An 8,797-nucleotide genomic window follows, 5' to 3' on the forward strand; every position below is an offset into this window, starting at 1 on the left:
ACATATAACAATCATGATGAAAGCGATCTTTGTACACTAGATATAGTGGTGGTTTTCGTAAAGTTCAACAGTGGCTGAATAAAAGTTTGCCTATACCAGTCCCATACTTTCGCATTAACCAGAATGGACATGCCTAACTTCGGCTTACTACAGTGATTCTTTCCTAGCATTCGTATTAAAGTGGTAATTTTATTTTAATATCTTAAGAACATTTCGTTTTTTTCTTCGATCAGAATGTTTTAAAATTTTACATATACCTATTTCAAAACTTACACCAATTTCAGCGATCACTAGAGTTAACCCTACCGTAACATTGTTATTGGTTGTTTTCTTTTAAATTCACGGATAATTCAATTAATACTTCCTGTCAGTCTGACAAAAAACTTAATTGCGTTTTTAAGTATATCTAGGGCGTTTAAATATACAATAAAATCCATAGTGTAATCAAAATCAAAAGTGTAAACTATTCAGAATTCTAAAAATGATTCTACGAAATTGTCATGGGTCAAAGATTTACACTTAGTGTTTTATTTAGTCAAAAACTGTTTTGTCATTAAATTGAAACAAAATTCAGTATTCTAGAGACATTTAAAAAGACTTATTGAACGTGCATCGTAGTTTGACTATAAGGAAGAAAGTAACAGAAACCTATGTTATTGATTAAGTTTATAAAAAGCATTTTCGCTGTGGAGGTAATTTGGTTTTAAAAAAGGATACATGTCATGCAATTTCTTGCCGTAAACTTTCGAAAGAGGGAAACACAAAGAGATAAAAGAATTATTGTATCATTCAATATATTTTCCTTTAACTATGTTTGATGCCTCCCGTCGAAAAGAGGGGTTTATTGGTTTGCCCATTGCCTGTCTGCCAGTCGATCTGTCTGTCCTAAGATCATCTGGTTTCCGAAAAATAATTAGTGAATGTTTGTCTCACAATAGTTAAACTTTACACAATGATTGCATATGGTCCGTAGATTACCCCTTTTGTTTTGGAGAACAGTTATCAAAGGTCAAGATCACTGTAACATCGATACTGAAAACAATTTCGGTCAACAACTAAAGTATGTATTAGCCCACTGTCATCAAACTTCTTGCCTGTGTTCAGTAGATCACTCCCATTATTTTGGTCAGTAGGTCAAATGTCAAGGTCTCATTGAGCTATTTCTGCTCAATTACTAAAGGATGCAGTCGTCAAACTTCGTAGGATAATTGCCTGTGGTGAGCAAATGACTCCTAGTGTTTTGGGGTCAGTAAATCAAAGGTCAAACCAGTGATCGTGAGGAGGAACACGGATTTTGGACAATAACTACAGAATTCTTGGTCTCGCTGTATTCAAATGCCCATCGTTTGATTGTCTGTAGTTAATAGATGACCCCTATTATGTTGGGGTTAGTAGACCATAATGCCCCTGGGACTTAAAACTGGATATGTAATCATGGCAACATACGTGTTCTACAAAAAGCTTTTGTTTATTTAGGAACGATAGATTGTGAGGGGATATTTCAATAACAAGTGTTCGCTCAATAATTCGCCTTTTTTATAATAAGTTGACAAACACAATAATTCGTTAAACGTTTTCTGACATTTCCAGTTCCAAGAAAAGATAAAACCAAAAACAATGCTTGCTGGCTTTGACAAGTAGGTCATTAAAACTGACAAATCCCATGTAAGAACTGACATGCATTTTTTCTCCCAGCAAGCAGAAGGTGCGGAGTTCAATTTATGAGAGAACGAAAAGGTCAACTGTTAACAGCAGACATTTACCCTAGTTATTGAGCTTCAGTTTCACACCCTGTATTTCCATATGCGTGCGAAGAGTCTGCCATGTTTGTAACATGTGGAAATCAAAACTGTCGTTTTTGTCAGTTGGAATAATACAAACATTATGTTGTAAATTGATAGATGTGTATGTAACAGGAACAATTGATTAGTTCTGACAATAATTCGTGTAAGGTTTTAAAATTTTATTGGTACATTTCTGATACGATAAATACCTGATCATCGTAAGTACTCTCTTAAACCGCCGAAATATGTCTCTTATATGACTCGTGAGATTATAAATGTTTGTTTATATCTATATTGTTGTTGTTCTTAAGGATGTAGTATACCTTATCACACTGGCTGGCAACGTGCAGGCAGAGGTAACTACAGAGGAGGAAACCGTGGCCAAATAAACAACGGGGGCAGACAACAGGGCCGGAGATAGATGAAAGCCGGGTTTTGGAATGTTCGTGGCTGGAATATGAATCCAGAATCTGACAACTTTGTTTTACGTTTTTCTTGTATTGTTTGATATTTTAGGGTTAACAGAAACCCATCAAGATTTAGATACTGAAGGGTATACTTGGTTTGGTTGAAACCGTAAATTAGTTCATAAAAATGCCAGAAAAGGCTCTGTCGGAGTTGGGTTTTTAATAAAAAATGAATTATTAGATTTTTATGATGTGTCAGTTTTAGATAATAGCCATGAGGGTATATTATGATTTAAACTACAGCATAAATACCAAGATTACATTCTTATGTCATGTGTGTGTTACCTTCCACCAGAAAATTCCTCTCATCATTTTGACGTTGGTGCATTTAATGGTCATTTGTTAGCATGTACCAATACGATAGCTCCATATATGTTTGTGGTGATTATAATAGCCGATGTGGCAGTGCTGATGATTATATTGATTAGGCTAAAAATAACTATGGAGGGTTCTTTACACGGTGGGGAAACCACGTGACTAAATCGGATAACGTGCACGCAAAAGTGCTCAAAATAGGCCCGCTTCAGGTATGTTTTTTCACTATAACTTTTTTGATCCGCAATTGTTTTAAACAAGATAACGTGCATAAACCCCCCAATAAAAAGCTCTTTCAGCGGATATATGTAACTTGATGAAACTCCCTCCCGTTTTTACGTAATCCTTGCCCAACCGATTCGAAAGATGCAAAATATTTTGGTAACGAACACGTCTGTTCACAAGTTACGCACCTAGCCGAGATTTTGCAGAGAATTTCCGCTGGAATGTAGGTTTAAAATTAAGCTTGTCATTGTCCAAAGTCCTGTACCAAATATTTAACATGACTATTCAGGAATATTGAAGATATCGTAAGACAAAAGGGTGCGATAACGTACACGTTGTGGTTTTTCAGGAGGTGACGTACACGTCATTTTTCCCAGAGGGTAACGTACTCGTCAAAGACTATTTATCATGCATGTACAACATCTTTGTCTTTAAATGACTGAACTGTAAACATTTTGATATTTTTAAAAAAGGTGCAGATGCTGGGAATAGGCTGTTTTTCTTTCGGTAGGTTAGTATATACAGAAATGCTACAGTGAAAATGAGTAGCAGTTGGAATTTTATGGCGTAAACGTGTATGTTAATTTGACAAGTAGACATTGTTAGCAGTTTCCATTTTAAATTTCAGCTTTTTTCTCAAAATATCAAAAGTCTAGGTTTCTGGGAATAAACCATGTAGTTTTGTCTGTAAGCGGGGTTTAATTAAATCCATATATTCAAATCGTTTTGATGACCCGATGAACTGTAAACATTTTTTGATACTGTTAAAAAGATGCTGGAATTAGTATAAATCCCGAACGATAACTCGAACGATAGCATGTTTGATAACCATGATTTTTCTTCATTAAAACGTTTCAATACAGAAAATCTTTTTGTATAATATGACAGCATGCACTTTATTTGTATCATTGACAACCTTTTTGAGTTCAATCATGCATGGGACTATAACAATCAACCAATAATATAAACACGTTGTCGTTTAAGTTATCGTGCGGGAGTAATATGTTATTCTTTCTGTAGTTTAGTGACATATCAGTTTGTTGGTCAACTAGTTATTCATTTAGACCTCCTTACTGAAACAACATATCAGTATTGACCTAAATTTTGCATATCTAAGGACTATAGCCATTCCATGGTTGATTAAATTATAAATGCTGACATATTTTGATAATATAGATCTATAAATGCGTCAATTACATCCAAAGCTTTAAAATAACAGCCTCGGTTAAGTTTAGGTTGTTCATTCACAAAATCAAATACCTCATATATTTTGGAAATGATTTCATTATTATATAATTTATTGTACATGTATAAACATTAAAGAGATTATAATTAACTATTAAACTAAAGCAAGCTACTGTTTATTGGATAAGTATACTGGATTGCGATTTTACATTTGCCATTTTAAAGTTAGAAAATATCGTAAAAATGTGAGTTTTTTAAAAAAGTACAGATAACTTAGACATTTCTTGTGTCGCCTGCTACAAAGTAGCTGCGACATATAGGGATCACTTTTCCGTCGTCTGTCTGTCTGTCTGTCCGTCTGGCGTCCGTCATTCTTCTTGTCCGGAGCATAACTCAAGAAGTGCTTATTTGTTACTTCAAACAATGATAGAACACAATGAGAGGATGTGCAGTATCGAATTTCAATTATTTCCCCTTATCCTTATTAAAAAAAGACTTGTCAAGATCCAAAGTCAAAAACTATTTGAAGAATTGACTTGATACTTTACACATTGACAGAGGAAGTGCAGTGTGAAAGAACCATAACTCTAGATGGTCACATTTTTTAATAATCTCCCCTTATCGTTATATAGAAAGCTTGTCTGAAGCCCAAGCCAAAATTATATAAAGAATTGACTTGATACTTTGCACATAAATAGAGGTCCAATGAAAGGAAGTACAGTGTCAAAGAACCATAACTCTAGCTGACTTTATTTATGAATTACCTCCCTTTATGTATAAAAAAACTTGTCTGGAGCCAATGTCAAAACCATATAAAGGATTGTCTTGATACTTGATACATTGATAGAGGTCAGTGAAGCAAAGTGCAGTGTCAAAGAACCATTACTTCAGCTGACCCCATTTTTGAATCACCTCCCTTTATGCATGAAAAGGAAAAGCAACACGCTTGACTGAAGCCCAAGCCAAAACTATATGAAGGATTGAGTTGATACTTTGCACAGTAATACAGGTCAATGAAAGGAAGTGCAGTGATAAGGAATCATAACTCTTACTGACTCCATTTTTTTAATTACCTCCCTGTATGTATAAGAAACTTGTCTGGAATCCAAGTAAAAACAATATAAAGGATTGACTTTATACTTTGCACATTAATAGAGGTCATTCTTCTTTTCTTATGTGTACTACTCTAGCATTCGTCCCCAGCAGGCGACACGTGCGATCTTGTTATTTATATTGAAGCGCAATAATGTTTGGACAATAAATTTACACTGCGGCTATAAGATCTGTTACACTGGCTTTTATTTGACATGATATACAAAACATAAACATGTCAAAAAGAAAAGAAACAAGTTTTTTCTGTGTGTACACTCAAGTGGTCCCTCATATCAGACATATCTTCCGTTTTAAAACCGCATATGTCGCATGTTTTAAAATTCTTTTTTCCAGATTCTCGTCTTTCATGTCTCCTCAAATCAGCCTTTAATGCAAAGGTCTTTCCACATGTTGAACACCCCCAACTGTTTTTCGTCTCCATGTTTACTGCATCTAAAATATAATAGCTCTTTGCTGTTAAACGGACCAACAGACACTAATCAACATTTTATGCTGAGTAAATAAGAGAGAGAGAGAGAGAGAGAGAGAGAGAGAGAGAGAGAGAGAGACCCTATAAGCAACATCGACGTAGCACGGAAATTATATGCATGACAAAATTTCGGTGATCTGTACAACGATTCCTGGGGTTCTGACCAGTACTCATGCCGAGAAAGGGAGTGTGCATCTCGCGATCAAGTTCCGTTGACGGGATTCAAATCAAGTGACCTACCGGTTAGGAGTCTGACCTCCATACAGTAATTTAATACAGTTGAGAACTGATTTCATAAATATCAAATGGATAATTTGACCTGTCGAGGAAATACTCATTTGGTCTGTAATGTTACCTCCTTCGCAAGGCCACTCATATCAACCACGCATGTGTACAGTATTTTAACATTATAGTACCAGATCATCATTGGCATAAATATTTATGTATCTTTAAGCCTTTGATGATATGTGGGAACTTTTTAAAAATGACTGGAAAACCCACCATCGAAAAAGATTCCCTTGAAATTTAGATTTAAAGGAAACCTTTATTTTTTCACGTTTTATTTTACTCTTGAACAATATTACTATATACATTTATGATCCGTCTCCGTTGTCAGGTGGTTAAGGTCGCTCATCTCAAGTCACTGTCACTTACAAGGCAAAAGCTGTACCGACTGAGCTTACGAGCCGCTTACACATTTTCCCCCAAATTAGTAATTAGATTCGACCTAGTGCATACACCCCTGCAACCATAATTTCAGGACTCTAACGCTAAGGATAAATCATAACATTACAATCGCTGTAAGACTTTCCATGCAATGTTGCCACGTTCAAACGTTATGTGGGAAAGTTGACAGTTGCTTATAGAGAATGGGAGTCTAGTACTTACTGTGACATTTTAGTCGATTCTTGATAGAAAAAAAAACTTAAAGTGTATAGGTTTCTTAAATAATTTATAATTTTATATCGATTGTAGAGTAAAATTCTTACACATTATATCGTCCACTCTCGATGACTCTTTCCTGGAGTTCTGCCAGTACTCGCGAGGAACGAATGCATTGTGATGGTAGCAGTCACATTCTGCGGACGTAATTCGAACCCGCGCCCTTTGGGCTACAAGTCCAACGCTCTACCCATACATTATGATCTTAGATTTAGACTGAAAAATTAAAAACAGATTTTGATGAATTGAATATATCCGAACTTACCGATGTCTGGTTAGATTGGCCTTTGAAGAGTAGTTTTTCCCACAACAGTGGTAGGGACACCCTTCACTATGTCTCTTCTCGTGCTCCTTTAAATTACTTTTTCTCCAAAAAGACTTTCCGCACTCCTGGCACATGTATTCATTCTCCATGCTATAAATAGATAATATGATAGTTTTAATGCTGTTACTCTCGGTGCAACAATGATACCTATGTGCGTATTTAATACTTCTCTTTGTTTGTCTTTGATTTACGTCCTCTTTCAAAAGTCAGAATCATATGGTGCGGACAACTACACTAACCATCGTTACTGGAAAGAACAAGTACTAGACTTCCATCCACCGTAAGCAACTGCAACTGTCAACTTTTTCACTCAAAGATACATAGTCGGTTGCGCATATGATGGATTTAGAGAAAAATAATTTCAAATTTTATCATTATACCTTTCTTATGTATAGATATACAAGAAACGTTTAAAGAGCAGTAACGTGTAATTATTTCCAAGTTAGGGTGAGGACTGATGCTACTCATTTTCACTGTAGCATTTCTGTATATACTACCGAAAGAAAAACAGCCTATTCCCAGCATCTGCATCTTTTTTAAAAATATCAAAATGTTTACAGTTCAGTCATTTAAAGACAAAGATGTTCCACATGCATGATAAATAGTCTTTGACGAGTACGTTACCCTCTGGGGAAAAATGACATGTACGTCACCTCCTGAAAAACCGCCACGTGTACGTTACCGCACCCTTTGTCTTAAGATATCTTCAATATTCCTGAAGAGGTCATATTAAATACTTGGTACAGGACTTTGAACAATGACAAGCTTTATTTTAAACCTACATTCCAGCGGAAATTCTCTGCAAAATCTGTGCTAGGTGCGTAACTTGTGAACAGACGTGTTCGTTACCAAAATATTTTGCATCTTTCGAATCGGTTGGCAAGGATTACGTAAAAACGGGAGGGAGTTCCATCAAGTTACATATATCCGCTGAAAGAGCTTTTTATTGGGGGGTTTATGCACGTTATCTCGTTTAAAATAATTGCGGATCAAAAAAGTTATAATGAAAACACATACCTGAAGCGGGCCTTTTTTTAGCCCTTTTGCGCGCACGTTATCCGATTTAGTCACGTGGTTTCCCCACCGTGTTTATAGACTTTCTAATTAATACTAATAATGTGCATGTTAAATGGTAGAAGTGAATAGAATTTTACTTCAGCAACAGTGAATGGAGCGTCTATTGTAGATTATTGTAAAACATCTCATGAAAATTTATGTAATTTTACTGATTTTGCTGTTATGTTTGACTGCGGACATGGTAACATCAACCGAAAATATTGAAAATGTTGCTCCTACAAGCATTCCGGACCATTCTTTACTTTCATGGAATATTGTTTCAAATTTTGAAAATATTGATGTTAAGTGTTCTGAAAATAGTGACTTTAGTTATGTTAAATTTGATTTGAAGAGTGTTCCAAACACTTTTTTGAGTGAGCAGGCTGTTTTAGATGAATTAAATAGTCTTACTGATAAGTTAAAAAGTTATGAGGTAAATAGTGATAATATAGATGATGTATATCGTGCTTGGTGTAAAAAAGTTGAGTAATATGTTTTCAAGTATCCCACATAAGATTGTTAATCCTGATATTTCCAGTAACTATAGGAAACACAAACCTGGTAAACAATGGTGGAATGAGTGGCTCACTGACCTGTGGTCAACAATGGTGGAATGAGTCGCTCACTGACCTGTGGTCAACAATGGTGGAATGAGTCGCTCACTGACCCGTGGTCAACAAGGTGGAATGAGTCGCTCACTGACCTGTGGTCAAAGCTATGTATTGCAGAGAAAAAGTGTTAGCTTGTGATAGTAAAATTTTGAAGAATGTTTTAAGGCAGAATTTGTTCAATACGTAAACATTTTGACCGTGAAGTGCAGAAATAAAATATGGAAAGTAGATATCTCGGAAGCACCGAGAACAAGGCAAACAGTGAAAATTGCAGATTCGGTTTGATTGAGTCTGTTCATGAGCAG

The sequence above is a fragment of the Mercenaria mercenaria genome, chromosome 6, assembly GCF_021730395.1.
Source record: "Mercenaria mercenaria strain notata chromosome 6, MADL_Memer_1, whole genome shotgun sequence".
In the NCBI taxonomy this organism is placed as follows: Eukaryota; Metazoa; Mollusca; class Bivalvia; order Venerida; family Veneridae; genus Mercenaria; species Mercenaria mercenaria.